This window comes from Hyperoodon ampullatus, assembly GCF_949752795.1.
Source record: "Hyperoodon ampullatus genome assembly, chromosome: 18".
Lineage (NCBI taxonomy): Eukaryota > Metazoa > Chordata > Mammalia > Artiodactyla > Ziphiidae > Hyperoodon > Hyperoodon ampullatus.
In genome coordinates, this window is record NC_136931.1 from 48,209,817 (window position 1) to 48,226,315 (window position 16,499).

General features: G+C 42.8%; 1 pseudogene across 1 annotated transcript; it reads right to left on the bottom strand.

Annotated features, from left to right (window-relative positions):
• Positions 1 to 8,733: 8,733 nt before the first annotated feature.
• LOC307066442 (signal recognition particle 9 kDa protein-like) lies at positions 8,734 to 8,984 on the bottom strand (annotated as a pseudogene). Its single transcript has one exon. The product of its transcript is annotated as a signal recognition particle 9 kDa protein-like (transcript).
• Positions 8,985 to 16,499: the final 7,515 nt, after the last annotated feature.

A 16,499-nucleotide genomic window follows, 5' to 3' on the forward strand; every position in this document is an offset into this window, starting at 1 on the left:
TTGTATCCATTCAGCCACTCTGCGTCTTTTGGTGGGAGCATTTAGTCCATTTACATTTAAGGTAATTATTGATATGTATGTTCCTATTCCCATTTCCTTAATGGCTTTGGGTTCGTTATTGTAGGTATAGTCCTTCTGTTGTGTTTCTTGCCTAGAGAAGTTCCTTTAGCATTTGTTGTAAAGCTGGTTTGGTGGTGCTGAACTCTCTCAGCTTTTGCTTGTCTGTAAACGTTTTAATTTCTCCATCAAATCTGAATGAGATCCTTGCTGGGTAGAGTAATCTTGGTTGCAGGTTTCTCTCCTTCATCACTTTAATTATGTCCTGCCACTCCCTTCTGGCTTGTAGAGTTTCTGCTGAGAGATCAGCTGTTAACCTGATGGGGATTCCCTTGTGTGTTATTTGTTGTTTTTCCCTTGCTGCTTTTAATATGATTTCTTTGTGTTTAATTTTTGATAGTTTGATTAATATGTGTCTTGGCGTATTTCTTCTTGGATTTATTCTGTATGGGACTCTCTGTGCCTCCTGGACTTGATTAACTATTTCCTTTCCCATATTAGGGAAGTTTTCAACTATAATCTCTTCAAATATTTTCTCAGTCCCTTTCTTTTTCTCTTCTTCTTCTGGAACCCCTATAATTCGAATGTTGGTGCGTTTAATGTTGTCCCAGAGGTCTCTGAGACTGTCCTCTGTTCTTTTCATTCTTTTTTCTTTATTTTTCTCTGCATCAGTTATTTCCACTATTTTATCTTCCACCTCACTTATCCGTTCTTCTGCCTCAGTTATTCTGCTATTGATCCCATCTAGAGTATTTTTCATTTCATTTATTGTGTTTTTAATCGATGCTTGATTCATCTTTAGTTCTTCTAGGTCCTTGTTAACTGTTTCTTGCATATTGTCTATTCTATTTCCAAGATTTTGGATCTGGGAAATAGAATCTTGGATCAGCTTTACTATCATTATTCTGAATTCTTTTTCAGGTAGACTGCCTATTACCTCTTCATTTGTTAGGTCTGGTAGGTTTTTATCTTGCTCCTTCACCTGCTGTGTGTTTTTCTGCTTTCTCATTTTGCTTATGTTACTGTGTTTGGGGTCTCCTTTTTGCAGGCTGCAGGTTCGTAGTTCCCGTTGTTTTTGGTGTCTGTCCCCCGTGGCTAAGGTTGTTTCAGTAGGTTGTGTAGGCTTCCTGGTGGGGGGGACTAATGCCTGTGTTCTGGTGGTTGAAGCTCGATCTTGTCTTTCTGGTGGACAGGTCCACGTCTGGTGGTGTGTTTTGGGGTGCCTGTGGCCTTATTATGTTTTTAGGTATCCTCTCTGCTAATGGGTGGGGTTGTGTTCCTGCCTTGCTAGGTGCTTGGCATAGGGTGACCAGCACTGTAGCTTGCTGGTCGTTGACTGAAGCTGGGTGCTGGTGTTGAGATGGAGATCCCTGGGAGATTTTCGCTGCTTGATATTATGTGGAGCTGGGAGGTCTCTTGTGGACCCGTGTCCTGAAGTTGGCTCTCCCACTTCAGAGGCACAGCACTAACTCCTGGCTGCAGCACCAAGAGCCTTTCATCCACCCGGCTCAGAATAACAGTGAGAAAAAGTAGAAAGAAATAATTAGTAGAAGAAAGAAAGAGAGATTGAAAGAAAGGAAGAAGGGAAGTAAGTAAGGAAGGAAGAAAGAAAGAAAGGAGGGAGGGAGGAAGGATGGAAAGAAAGGAAAGAAAGGAGGGAGGGAGGGAGGAATGAAAGCAAAAGGAAGAGTGAATGGAAGAAGAGAGGGAGGGAGGGAGGAAGGAAAAGAAAGAAAGACAGGAGGGAGGGAGGGAGGAAGGAAAGAAAAAGAAAGTGGAAAGAAGAAGGATGGGAGGGAGGGAGGGATGGAGGAAAGAAAAAGAAAGAAGGAAAGGATGAGCAGAGGGAGGGAGGGAGGAAGGGAAGGGAGGAAAAAAAGAAAGAGCAGGTAAAGTAAAATAGAATAAAGTATGAAATATAGTAGCGTTATTAAAATTAAAAAGTAATTATTGAAAAAAAACACGGACCGAAAGAACCCTGGGACATATGGTGGAAGCAAAGCTATACAGAGAGAATCTTACACAGAAGATTACACATACACATTCACAAAAAGAGAGCAGGGGGAAAAATCAAAAATCTTGCTCTCCAAGTCCACCTCCTCGATTTGGGATAATTCGTTGTAAAAAGAGGAAAAGGGCGAAAAGTCTGAAATCTTGCTAAGTCCACCTCCTTAATTTGAGATAATTCGTTGTAAAAAGAGGAAAAAAAAAAGGGGGAAAAGTCTTAAATCTTGTCCTCAAGGTCCACTTCCTCAATTTGGGATGATTCGCTGTCCATTCATGCACTCCACAGACGCAGGGCACATCAAATGGACCGTGGAGCTTTAATCCGCTGCCTCGGAGGCTGCACAGAGAGATTTCCCTGTCTCTGCTCTCACAGCTCCCGGGTCTCAGCCTTGGACCTGGCCCCGCCTCTGCGCGTAGGTCGCTGGAGGGCGTCCGTTCTTCGCTCAGACAGGACGGGTTTAAAGGAGCCGCTGATTCGGGGGCTCTGGCTCACTCAGGCAGAGGGGAGGGAGGGGAATGCCCTCTCCTCGCGCAGCAGGCAACAAAAGGGAAAAAAGTCTCTTGCCTCTCCGGTAGCTCCAGACCCTTTCCCCGGTCTCCCTCCGGGCTAGCACTAACCCCTTCAGGGTCTCTTCCTGCCGCCAGCCCCAGACCTCTCCCTGCGCTCCGACTGAAAGCCGATACCCGAGCCTCAGCTCCCAGCCCCGCCCGCCCTGGCGGCCGAGCAGACAAGTCTCTCGGGCTGGTGTGTGCCTGAGGGCACCGATCCTCTGTGCCAAAATCTCTCTGCTTTGCCCTCCACACCCCTGTTGCTGTGCTCTCCTCCGCTACTCCGAAGCTTTCCCCCTCCGCCACCTGCAGTCTCCGCCCTCGAAGGGGCTTGTAGTGTGTAGAAACCTTCCCTCCTTCACGGCTCCCTCCCACTGGTGCAGGTCCCGTCCATATCCTATTGTCTCTGTTTATTCTTTTTTTCTTTTGACCTACCCAGGTATGTGGGGAGTTTCTTGCCTTTTGGGGGGTCTGAGGTCTTCTGTCAGCGTTCAGTAGGTGTTCTGTTGGAGTTGTTCCACGTGTAGATGAATTTCTGATGTATCTGTGGGGAGGAAGGTGATCTCCGCGTCTTACTCTTCTGCCATCTTCCTCTGGCTCCTCGTTTTATAGAGAGCACCCAGCGGAGGTCAGGCGGTTCTGTCCGCGGCACCCGGAAGACGCTGCCTTCTTTTATTTTTAATCGAGTTTTTTTGTAGTGTACCATTCTGATTCCCTCCTCATTTCTCTTTCTGTATATATATATATTTTTTTCTTAGTGATTTCTTGGGATTACAGTTGACATTTTATTTATTATTATTTATTATTATTACTTTTTGGCCATGCAGTGTGGCTTGTGGGCTCTTAGTTCCCCGACCATGGTTGAACCTGGGCCAGAGCAGTGAAAGTGCTGAGTCCTAACCACTGGACCACCAGGGAATTCCCTACAATTGACATTTTAAACTTATAACAATCTAGTTTGAATTAATACCAACTTTGCCTCGGTAGTATACAAAAACTCTGCTCCTTTACAGCTCTATCCTCTCTTTTTATTATTGTCAAAAATTACATCTTTATACAGGTGTGCCCATCACTATAGATTTATAATTATTTTTTCATGCAGTTGGCTTTTTAAAAAAATATCTATTTATTTATTTATTTGGTTGTGCCAGGTCTTAGTTGTGGCACACGGGATCCTTGTTGCTGCGTGTGGGACCTTTGTTGCAGCATGTGGGATCTTTAGTTGCAGCATGTGAGCTCTTAGTTACAGCGTGCGGGATCTAGTTCCCTGACCAGGGATTGAACCCAGGCCCCCCTGTGTTGGGAGCATGGAGTCTTAACCACTGAACCACCAGGGCAGTCCCCATGCAGTTGTCTTTTAATTCATATAGGGGTCAAAATGAGTTATAGACCAAATATACACTAATACTGACTTCTGTATTTACCTATATAGTTACTTTTACTGGCATTCTTTATTTCTTCATGTGGATTTGGGTTATTGTCTAGTGTCATTTTGTTTCAGCCTGAGGGGCTTTCTTTAGCATTCCCTGAAGGGCACGTCAATACTGATGAACTTTCATCTGGGACTGTCTTAATTTCTTCTTTATTTTTTATGGATAGTTTAACTGGTTACAGAAATCTTGACTGACAATTTTGGTTTTTCTTTTCCAGCAGTTTGAATATGTCATCTTACTGCCTCTGGCCTTCATGGTTTCTAATGAGAAACCAGCTGTTAATTTTGTTAATGATTCCATATATATGATGAATGGCTTCTCTCTTACTGCTTTAAATATTCTCTCTTTATCTTTGGCTTTCAACAATTTGATTATAACGTATCTGCCTGTGAATCCCTTTCAGTTTGTCCTATTTCGAGTTTCTTGAGCTTCTTAGATGTATAGATCCATGTTTTTCATCAAATTTGGAAAGTTTTGGCTATTACTTTCAAATATTCTTTCTTCCTCTCCCCTACCCAGTTTGAGACTACCATTTTATGTATGTTTGTACGCTTGAAAACGTCCCACAGGTCTCTTATTCATTTTTTTTTCTTTTTCTTTTTGCTCCTCAGACTGGATAATTTCATTTGATTTATCTTCAAGTTTGCCAATTGTTTCTTCTGCCTGTTCAAATCTGCTATTGAATCTTCTAGCGAATTTTTCATATCAATTATTGTACTTTTCTGCTCCAAAATTTCTATTTAGTTCATTTTTGTAAATTCTTTTTCTTTATTGATATTTTCTATTTGGTGAAACATTGTTCTTGTGGTTTCCTTTCACTCTTTGAACATATATAAAATAATTGATTTAAAGTCTTTGTCTATTTGGTCTTTGTGTAGAAAGTCTTTGTCTGTCTGAGCTTTTTCAGGGACAGTTTCTATTAATTTCCTTCCCACCTTCCCTGGTGAATGAACTGTACTTTCTTTTTATTTATTTATTTATTTATTTATTTATTTATTTATTTTTGGCTGTGTTGGGTCTTTGTTGCTGCGCACCGGTTTTTCTCTAGCTGTGGTGAGTGGGGGCTACTCTTTATTGTGCACGGGCTTCTCATTGCAGTGGCTTCTCTTGTTGCGGAGCACGGGCTTTAGGCACGCGAGCTTTAGTAGTTGTGGCACTCGGGCTCAGTAGTTGTGGCTCACGGGCTCTAGAGCGCAGGCTCAGTAGTTGTGGCACATGCATGGGCTTAGTTGCTCCGCGGTATGTGGGATCTTCCCGGACCAGGGCTCAAACCCATGTCCCCTGCATTGGCAGGCGCATTCTTAACCACTGCGCCACCAGGGAAGCCCAATATTCAATATTTGAACTGGGTCAGAGGATGTAGCTTGAGGGGGAATACTGACTTTTCCATATAGAATTAAATAAATGGAGGAAGAAAACTGATCAAAAATGCCTGAAGGCATAGGGAAAAAGAAAAGCAGAATTTTTAAAAAAATGAGTCCAAAAGTAGCAATATATCATAGTGACTAAGCCTGTGGACTTGGAAGCCAATCTTTGTGGGTACAAATTCTTGCTTTCCACTTTCTGTGTAACATTGGGCAAAGCTTTCTAGTACCTTTTCTGGTCTTACTTTCCACATCTAAAAAATGTGAATAATTGTACATTTCTTAGGATGAAATGGTATAATCCATTGTTATAATCCATGTAAAATACTACACATAGGCCTGGCACATAATAATTGTTCAAATTAATGTTACTATTACTATTATTATTAATTCAATAAAATAATGTGTTGAGTTATTGGATGGAAAGACAAAGATTCTAAGATTGGAAAAGAAATTTTGTTTTTAAGGAACAACTAAAGGAACAACTAAAATAGATTTGTACAGGTTGAAAATACAGGGATTTTTAAAAAAGATATCACAGGAAAATGTTAACAAAAGATTCAGGTATAGCAATATTAAAATATCAAACAAATAGAAAGCAAGGAATAATATTAAATATGGCATAGCTGATTCACTTTGTTATAAAGCAGAAACTAACACACCATTGTAATGCAATTATCCTCCAAGAAAGATGTTAATAAATAAATAAATAGGGCAAAAGGAGATTAAAATTCTATACCACTAGAGGAGAAAAAAAACTAAACAAATGAGTAGAACCAAAGCCAGGAAAGAAAGGAAGAGGAAAACAAAATAGATAGGATCCTTGAAAATGAAGGGAGTAGTGAGTTTAAATCATAAGCACACAGATATGTTAAGCATAAATATCCTATTACGAGAAAACCACTTCGTATTGTATAATGTTAATTTTTTGGTTTTGATAATTGTGCTATAGTTATTTCCGATGTTAACATTTGGGGGAAGATGTTAACACACAGAAACTCTCTGTACTATTTTTGCAACATCCAGGGTAGCTTGTAGTTAAAAAGTTAAACAATTATAGAACCAGGGTATAGGGCTAATAAAGCAAATAGGGCAGAATGTTAGAATGAGTCTAATTACTCAGAGAGATGTGAGAGGTTATTACTTCTTTAAAAATGATCAGCAAAATAACTTGGAAATAAAAAGTGAAATCACTGAAATAAAAACAGTATAGTAAGTGGGCTGGATGGAAGAATAAATACAGTTTAAGTTGGACATGTTAAATGGGAAGATAGATCTGAGGAATTTGCCAGGATGCGGTACAGATGGCAAGTATGAAACAACAGCTGAAGGTCCTGGAGGAATCTGAGGGTCTACTGTATTCTCATCTCATAGAAATTCTAAAAGGAAAGAGCAGCCAAGAAGAAGGGGAGGAAAACATAGTCTATACCCTGAAGCTGCAGACTAATGGTCCAAGGGGCCACAAATGGTTCTGAGTGGTCATGTGTTGGCAGCTGTGGTGGAAAAAGGCACCCTCAGGGGTGGTTTCTGGGAAAGAACATTTATCCAGACAGTCTCAGTGCCCATTGAAAGCTGAAATTCACAGACTCTTCAGTGAGCAATTCCAACCTAGAACAAACGCTCAGTACAGTGTTTCAGTGAAAACAAAACATTGAAAATAATTTAAATATCCACCAGTACAGGAATGGGTAAATAACCATGGCTCATTTTTTTTTTCCTAACAAAAAATATTTTAATGTAGGAATCAACATGTGAACGTTATATTTAGGTGAAAAATTCAGGTTACAAATATAAGATAAATATCAAATAATATCATACTTCTGGTTTAATGGAGAACAGACAGTCATGCTTAACACCTTGGTTAACTAATGAGAGACATGGGTTGGGGTGTCATAGAGGTATGCAAAAATTTAACAGTTCAAATGATCCTTGGCCCTTCTGAGAAAACATAGGTGGCAAATATGTGGCAAATATTTCTGTAATATGGTGGTTTCAGTCCATTAGTGAGTGTTCTGTTCATGCATTTAAAGTAATGGCAGATGTTTCTGAGCACTGAAAATTAGATTCAAAGTTAAGTCTTTGCTCAACAAGTTAATGATACTATGAATCCCTTGTATTTAAAAATATAGTTTATGGAATCTTAAAAAAAAAAAAGGTTCTGAAGAACCCAGGGGCAAGACAGGAACAAAGACACAGACGTAGAGAATGGACCTGAGGACACGGGGAGGGGGAAGGGCAAGCTGGGACAAAGTGAGAGAGTGGCATGGACACACATCATACACTACCAAATGTAAAACAGCCAGCAGGAAGCAGCCACACAGCACAGGGAGATCAGCTCGGTGCTCTGTGTCCACCCAGAGGGGTGGGATAGGGAGGGTGGGAGGGAGACGCAAGAGGGAGCATATACGGGGCCACATGTTTATGTATAGCTGATTCACCTTGCCATACAGCAGAAACCAGCACACCACTGCAAAGCAACTACACTGCAATAAAGATGTTAAAAAACAACAACAACAAAATACATAGTTCAAATTTGTAAAGTTTAAGGTGAAGCATACTTGTTTTCATAGTTATTTTTAGATATAATTGAGACTACACTACCATATATAATCAGCTATACTGCTGTGCACAGTTAATTCCAGTTACCGTATATTTGCTGATCATCAACAGCACACAATTCATGCTCCAAAAGAAATATATCAATCCAGCAAAATGGTTACATTTAATTTTTTTTTTTTTTTTTTTTTTTTTTTTTTTGCGGTACACGGGCCTCTCACCGCTGAGGCCTCTCCCGCTGCGGAGCACAGGCTCCGGACACGCAGGCCCAGCCGCCATGGCCCACGGGCTCAGCCGCTCCACGGCACGCGGGATCCCCCCGGACCGGGGCACGAACCCACGTCCCTTGCATCGGCAGGCAGACTCTCAACCACTGCGCCACCAGGGAAGCCCCATTTAATTTTATTTTAAAGACAGATTAACTAAATTTAAGGAAGAATTGGCTTTTCTTGGTATCTCATTTTCAAATTACTGATACAAACTTACCAGAGAGTAATTATTTATTTTGCCTAACATCAAACAATCTGCAAAAAGTTTCCAAGATAGAGGCATTCCTTGTTCCATTTACAAAAACAGGCTTTCTAACTGAAAGCATTTACATTCCTAGCTCTCTAAAGTAAACATTAAAAACAAAGTACAAAAAATGATCTCTTGGCTTCTGAATAGCCCACTTAGTTACATAAAGTATTTTCTGTCCCAACACTTTCTCAAATTCAAAAGATATCTACTTCCTAAGAACATGACAAACAGTCTTCATTTCAAACCATTCAGTCCGTTTCCATGGCAACACTGCGGATTCCTTGGCCACCATAAGTTGCATTAGTTGACTGTGGAATTTCTCAGTCTTCTTTACTGAGGTTGCCCTGTTCTATACACCAAAGTAAATCATCTGTTACTTTAATATACAAACTCCCATCAGAATGCCTATATTTGAGAACCACACGTGCCTTCATAGGGTCTGCGAGGTAGAGTTTCTCTGCTGGCGACTGAACTCCTCGCAGGTCTGGTACTGCGGCATCGTGGGCCCGCGGCAGAACAGGAGAGGGAGGCAAAGCTACCGACCAGAGGTGGAGGCGGCGCGATGCGGCCCACCTACCTCCCTACCTCTCGCAGCCACCTACCACGGCAGGAGCCCATCCAATCCCATGGCTCATTTTTACTATGAAACAATATGCAGCTTAAAAGAAAACCAGAAATATAATATCTATATGTACCAAGGTGGAAAAATTCCCAAGAGATAATGTTAACTAATCAAACCATATATAAAACAATATGTATAACTTATATACACAAAATGAAACTATTTCTATATATGTTTTATATTCTTAAATAAGATCATTAACATATACACACTACTATATATAAAATAGATAACCAACAAGGGCCTACTGTATAGCATAGGGAAGTATACTCTATTTTGTAATGACCTATAAGGGAAAGAATATGAAAAAGAATATGTATATGTATATATTTATAACTTAGTCACTGTGCTGTACATCTGAAACTAACATGACACTGTAAATCAACTATACCTCAATAAAAAACAAATAAGATCAACACTACGGACCTCTCTGGTGGTCCAGCAGCTAAGACTATGAGCTCCCAAAGCAGGGGGTCCAGTTCAATCCCTGGTCAGGGAACTAGATCCCACATGCCACAACTAGGAGTTAGCATGCCACAACTGAGAGTCCACATGCATGCCGCAACTAAAGATCCCGCATGCACAGCTAAGGATCCTGCATGCCGCAACGAAGATCCCGCATGCCACAACCAAGACCCAGCACAGCCAAATAGATAAATAAAAATTAATTAATTTTTAAAAAGATCAACACTAAAAAATGTACTTACAGGTAACAATTACTTAGAAAATGTAATAATCACAATATATATCATTATAAAACTAAATAAAAACTTAGGATAGGTCTAAGAATAGGTCTTAGAATAAAGCCTCAGAATAGGTCTAAAAAGAATTACGGAAGATCTACTTGAATAAAAGTATAAGATTTTACTGAAAGACATAGAAGACCTGAATAAAAGGAAACAGATACCATAATTCCCAATAGATAGATTTAATGTTAAAATGTCAGTTCTTTCTAAAATAGTCTGTAAATTCTAGGCCATTTCAATCAGAATCCCAGCATCGTTTCTTTTTTTTTTTGCGGTACGCGGGCCTCTCACTGTTGTGGGCTCTCCCGTTGCGGAGCACAGGCTCCGGACGCGCAGGCTCAGCGGCCATGGTTTACGGGCCCAGCCGCTCCGCGGCATGTGGGATCTTCCCGGACCGGGGCACGAACCCACGTCCCCTGCATCGGCAGGCGGACTCTCAACCACTGCGCCACCAGGGAAGCCCTGGAGTGTATTTACACTCAGGCGTTCTCACTTTGGACTAGATGTATTTCAAGTGCTCCATGGCCACATGAGATGGCTACCTTATTGGACAGTACAGCTCTAGAGAATGATTTTGTGTACACTCTCCATCTCTCTTCCGGCCTCCTTTATTCTCATTTGCCCCAACACCCCCCAGAGTCTGTAACTATTGCCTCCCTCTCCTTTCTTTCCATTTGTCATGATCTTTTTTTTAACATGGAAAATCATTTCCTTTCTTAAAATTCTGGCCTGATTTCTTCTGTCTTACATTCCTCTAACCCCCATTTCAGGGGATGACACACCTTTTTGTCTTGGTTGGGCATTTGCTTGCAATTACCTCCTAATGATTATTTTCTTTGACCCATTAGTTGACTTAGATATTTTTCCCATTTTTAAAAAATGTATCTTTCTTGACAGATCTCTAAATTAATTTTAGAGTTAAACTAGAAATCGTAAATTTAGAGGTTTGTATAGAGTCCCTTATGTTTCTGCCTTGATTTTAAAAATAGCACATACAGGTATATGTATTTTAGGATTATAGTATCTCACTCTAAGTATTGCTTTACCTCACTGAATATTTTTGATAATTATTTTTATATCTTTTCTATATATTTTAGGATTTCCATGAAACTGATGTAGAATTAAACTGATATAGAATTATATCAGATAATTTATTTAAAAAATTCCTACTTGAATGGGAGTGACTTTTACCTAGGAAGGTACATAAAAATGGGTGTCTTGAAGAAGTTCTTTCCTGTGCTATAATGGAGTGTTTTCAGGAAACAAGGTGTCAGACACTCCCCCCACCACTCCCCCAGGAGGGAAGGTGGAAAATAGGGGTTCTCAGAGTGCCAGGGTCACAGATTTTTCTGAAAGGTTTACATGGGGACCCTGGTCGGGCCCATCACTACCTGACGGAACACTCCCTGACTGGTACCTTGTATTTGTAGACATGATGCTGAAAATGCTCTTTCAGTGTCTTGAAGATTTTTATATTTGAGAAGTTTACAGAGAAACCCCTAGCAAAGGCTTCAGGTCCCTTCTGCTTCTTTGCTCTTCAGTACCTCCCCTAGACCTAGTGTTAGATTAGTTAATAGTGTGATCCTTGGACCAGTAGCATCAGTGTCTCCTGGAAACGTGTTAGAAAAGCAGATTCTCAGGCCCTGCTGAATCAGAAACTCTGGAGGTGGGGCCCAGCAATCTGTCTTTTTTTTTTTTTTTTTTGCGGTACGCGGGCCTCTCACTGTTGTGGCCTCCCCCGTTGCGGAGCACAGGCTCTGGACGCACAGGCTCAGCGGCCATGGCTCATGGGCCCAGCCGCTCCGCGGCATGTGGGATCTTCCCGGACTGGGGCACGAACCCGCATCCTCTGCATCGGCAGGCGGACTCTCAACCACTGTGCCACCAGGGAAGCCCTAGCAATCTGTCTTTAAGAAGCCCTCTGGGTGGGTCTGCTGTACCAAATTTGAGTTACTGACACACGTCTGCTCTCTACCTGGTCCTTGCACAGGCATCTGGATCCTCTTGGAATCTCTACTCCCCAGTGCCCCATCCTGGAATTTTCTAGTCCCTCCTACTTGAAGGCTGTCTTCCACAGCCCCCACACTTCCTGGCTTTCATTTCTAGTGAGTTCTGTGGTATGTATGTCCATGTTTGTGACATTCCGGGAGGGGTGGCCCAGGCTGTGATTTGCTACCTACTGCTGCAGGCATTAGGGGTGTTCAGAAGGGAAGGGAGAAGCTGTGCTCGTGTGTTTCCCACTAAACAGAGAGACTGACACTCTCTATAGCTGTTTTATTTTTACTTTATCTCCTTGTCAACTTCACAGTGTAAATGCAGTTCATGTAAACATCTCTACTGGGAGATGCATAAATATAAGTATTTATGTGAACATATAAAGTCTGCATATGTGGATAATCTCCCCATACATATCATTTATTTATCCATCATTACATACCTGTGGTGTGTAGCTGATTCCTCTACCTTACTTCTGTCTCTGTACCCATCTCTACCTGAACATGTATTAAATATTTTATTTTGAAAATAGACAAATATTATGTTTCCTTTGTGTTTTCTCTTTCACGGTGGAGCCTTCCCTCTGCTGGGGCTTCATTCTGAGACCAGCAGGACTCAAGGTCCTTTGGGAGGTCCTGGCTTTTCCTGAATCCTCTCTCACCTCTCCTGTTCTAACTGCTCTCTCTGGCCAGCTCTGCTGGAACAGAAGGTATTGCCTGCCCCCCTGTGGCTGCAGGTGACACAGCAGAGGTGTGGGCGGCTGTCTCTTGACTGATTCCTAGTCTTGCCTCTGAACCTGAGTTCCCACATGCATGGATTTAAGCACTGTCTTTCTGAGGAAGGGATTGTGCTCATTTTCCTCATCTCCTCTTGAGGGGCTGTTTCCCGTGTTTATTGACTCCTCGTTTGTGCCCATCACTTGCTAATGTTATCCATGCTGCCCTCTATCTCTGTGTAAGATGGGAAAGCCTCCACACTTGACTCTGTCTCTTGTTTTTCATCCAATGTTACTCCCTGAATATAGCCTCCAGGGGTATCTGTCTTCTTCGTTCCACATCTAGCACAATCCTTGTGTATCCACCTCCCTAAGGACTGTTTCTTTTTTTTTAATATATATTTTAAATTTTTTATTTATTTATGGCTGCGTGTGTCTTCATTTCTGCCTGCAGGCTTTCTCTAGTTGGGGCGAGCGGGAGCTACTCTTTGTTGCGGTGTGCGGGCGTCTCATTACGGTGGCTTCTCTTGTTGCGGAGCATGGGCTCTCGGCATGCGGGCTTCAGTAGTTGTGGCATGCTGACTTAGTAGTTGTGGCTCGCAGGCTCTAAAGCGCAGGCTCAGTAGTTGTGGCGCATGGACTTAGTTGCTCCGTGGCATGTGGGGTCTTCCCAGACCAGGGCTCGAACCCGTGTTCCCTGCATTGGCAGGCAGATTCTTAACCACAGTGCCACCAGGGAAGTCCCAAGGACTGTTTCTTTATAGTGATTTTATGCACAAACTCCATATGTTCTTCCTGCCTCCTGTATCCCCATGAGCACTTCTCTCTGCCCCCATCTAATTATTTCTTCCCTCTCTCATATCCTATTGTTCTGTTAGTTTTCTGCCCTGAAAGTAGACTGCTAGCTTCTTAGTTTTCTGCCTTAATTTCTAAGTCATAGATTACTTTCAGGCTAAAAGTTTCCTTCTAACCACTGTTTTATTCCTCATCATTCATTGGAAATTAAATCAATTTTTAATAATTTGACTCATCAGTGATTTAGACTAGCCCTTCTTCCCCAGTTCTTGAGTTTCGTTTTTCCCTTTTGTGGTCATTTTTATTTAAACTTTTGACCTTACTGAAACTAGAACTTCCGTCCAAAAATGTATATAGAGCTTAAGTTTTTGCCCTGTTTTTTTGGCACTGTGTTTAAGGTGGTATCTCTGGGTACTCAGGTAACCTCATTCCACAGATTTCGATCTGAAGTATTTTCACTATTGTTTCTTCCAATGATTTTGTAGATTGCAGGTCAATTTCTTATTCAACTTATCAGTGACACAGTAGTTTATATGGCTTTTAATTTCAAAGAATATTTTTTCACTTTTTTTCTTTTTAACTGATTTTTATCTGATGTTAATTTTAACCAGATGTGTTCCCTAGATAGGCATGACTAGATTTTTTTCCATTGTGTTTATAATTTAAATGGATTTTCACATCTTTGAGCCTCAGAGCCCAGATAGGAGTGTGGGAAATAGGACTCCTCAAAGGACAGAGATTAAATCTCAAAGCTCTTATTAAGTAAACTCGGGTCCAGGGTAAAAGGGTCCTGTACCCCCAGTTCCAATGTGTGGGGTTTTTTTCCTCCACACATCCAAGCAATTCTGGGACACCAAATGAGTGTCCTACAATTCAACTCAATTCTGACGCTGTTTACTCAGAGATAGCATCAGATTCCACAGGTGAGGGGCTCAGTCCTGCAAGACTGTTCCGCACTCCACCCACCCAAGATACCAGTCATAAGTCCAGGTTGTCACTTCTGACAACTTCACTTCTGAAGTTGTTGGACTTCTGACCAACTGGCTATAGATTGGAGGTTCCAACAACCCCCTCCTCATTTAATTTGCTGGAGTGGCTCACAGAATCCAGAGAATCATTTTACTTACTAGGTTACCAGTTTATCATAAAAGATTATAACTCAGGAACAGCCAGATGGAAGAGATGCATAGGGCAAGGTATGGGGGAGGGGTGCAGAGCTCTCATGCTCTCTGAACAAGCCACTCTCCCTAAATCTCTACCAACCTGGAAGCTCTCCAAACCCCATCCTTTTGGGGTTTTATGGAGGCTTCATTACATAGGTGTGATCTATTAAATCATTGGTCTTTGGCGATTGATTCAATCTCCAGTCCCTTTCCCCTCCCTGGAAGGGAGAAAGGGGAGAAAGTTCCCAGAGCCCCATCATCACCCAACCTGCTGTTATGTTTGATTTATTATAGATAACCTGTCAGTCTGGATCTCTCTTCACAGACTGTGCACACATGTCTACACATAAGGATCTGGATTATCTCAGGACCCCACCTCCTCGGCTCCCCCCGCCCCCCGCCCTCCATCCTTCTCTGACACTTTTCAGTCCCTCCATTTCATTTGTGCTCCTCTCAGCCCCATGCCTGACTTTGGTGCCCACTGAGTTCTTTTAGAAACATTCCACATTCAGGGATATGAAATCCTTGGTGAGGTCTGTCAAGGATTGGAATAGGGTGCTGGGCTGATCCTCCTTCCTGAACCCCTGTGCAGTCGGGGAGGCTGATGCTAACATGCAAACCTTTTTTTTTTTTTTTTTTAATTCTCCAGGCAAAGGGATATTGGGAAAGATTCTGGAGTAGAGTGTTAAGATTTAAGAGTATTCTTTGAATATTTGCACCATGATGGGCCTTGGAGGTGCCTTGAGGGTGGTGCTTTGAGTGGAGTAGTTATCAGGAAATGGTGGATTTTAAGGAAGTCAGGGAAGAAAAGATCACTCACAATTCAACAATTCAGGGTAAGCTCCTAAAGGACTCTTTCTGGCTACTTAATGCCCAGAAGCCAAGCCCTCCCCTCTTATCAAAGCTACAGGCCAGTAGGTGCCAGTGAGGTTCACGTAGCATCAGATCTATCTATGCTTTTCCTTAATGTGGGGATTTGGGGTACAGAATTTAAGGAAGCACCAAAAACACTCAGTAATCAAGATAAATATTTTAATGTATTATCTTAAAAATAAAAATGATGAACAAAATCTCCCCTCCCCCCCAATCCATGATGAACAAAACTGTCAAATTATGCCTCCTCTTCACCCCTCTCACCACCACCACCACCACCACCACCCACCACCACCACCACCACCACCACCACCCACCACCACCACCACCACCACCACCACCCACCACCACCACCCACCACCACCACCACCACCACCCACCACCACCACCACCACCACCACCACCCACCACCACCACCACCACCACCACCACCCACCACCACCACCCACCACCACCACCACCCACCACCACCACCACCACCACCACCACCACCCACCACCACCACCACCACCACCCACCCACCACCACCACCACCACCACCCACCACCACCACCACCACCTCGGAAAGTTTCCTCCAAGCGATACCTGTACCAGGGTTTGCTGGATCGAGCCGTGGGGCTTCATTATACTACTACCACCAGGGAACCTTTTGCTCTTTACCCAAGTCCAGCCTCTCCACTCCTCAAAATCCCGGGCACACAAGACGAAAGCCACTCCCACCGCCATTCCAAGTTGGCCCAAGCCAATCCCGCTCTCTCCGAAAACAGCCTTGGTGTTTCCTGTCTATACTGGCGCCCCCTCCCAACCTCGGGGACGTAAAGCTGGTGTCGCTCCTATCTGGGAGTCCCAACAGAGCATCACCCCGCTTCCCCACCCTCCAAGTGCTTTACTCTGAACCGCGCCCACATCGGCCCGCCTCTGGTCCAGCCCGTGCCGACCCTGGCTTCAGCTCCGGGAAGGGGACACCAGTGGAGACTTGGGTGGGGAAGCTTAGCTCCCCCGCGCCGCTGAAGGTCAGTGCGCACAGTCTGGTCACCCGCCGCCGCAACACCGGGTTCCAGGACCACATTTCCTAGACTTCTCGGTGGTGTCCGCGACGCTCTCG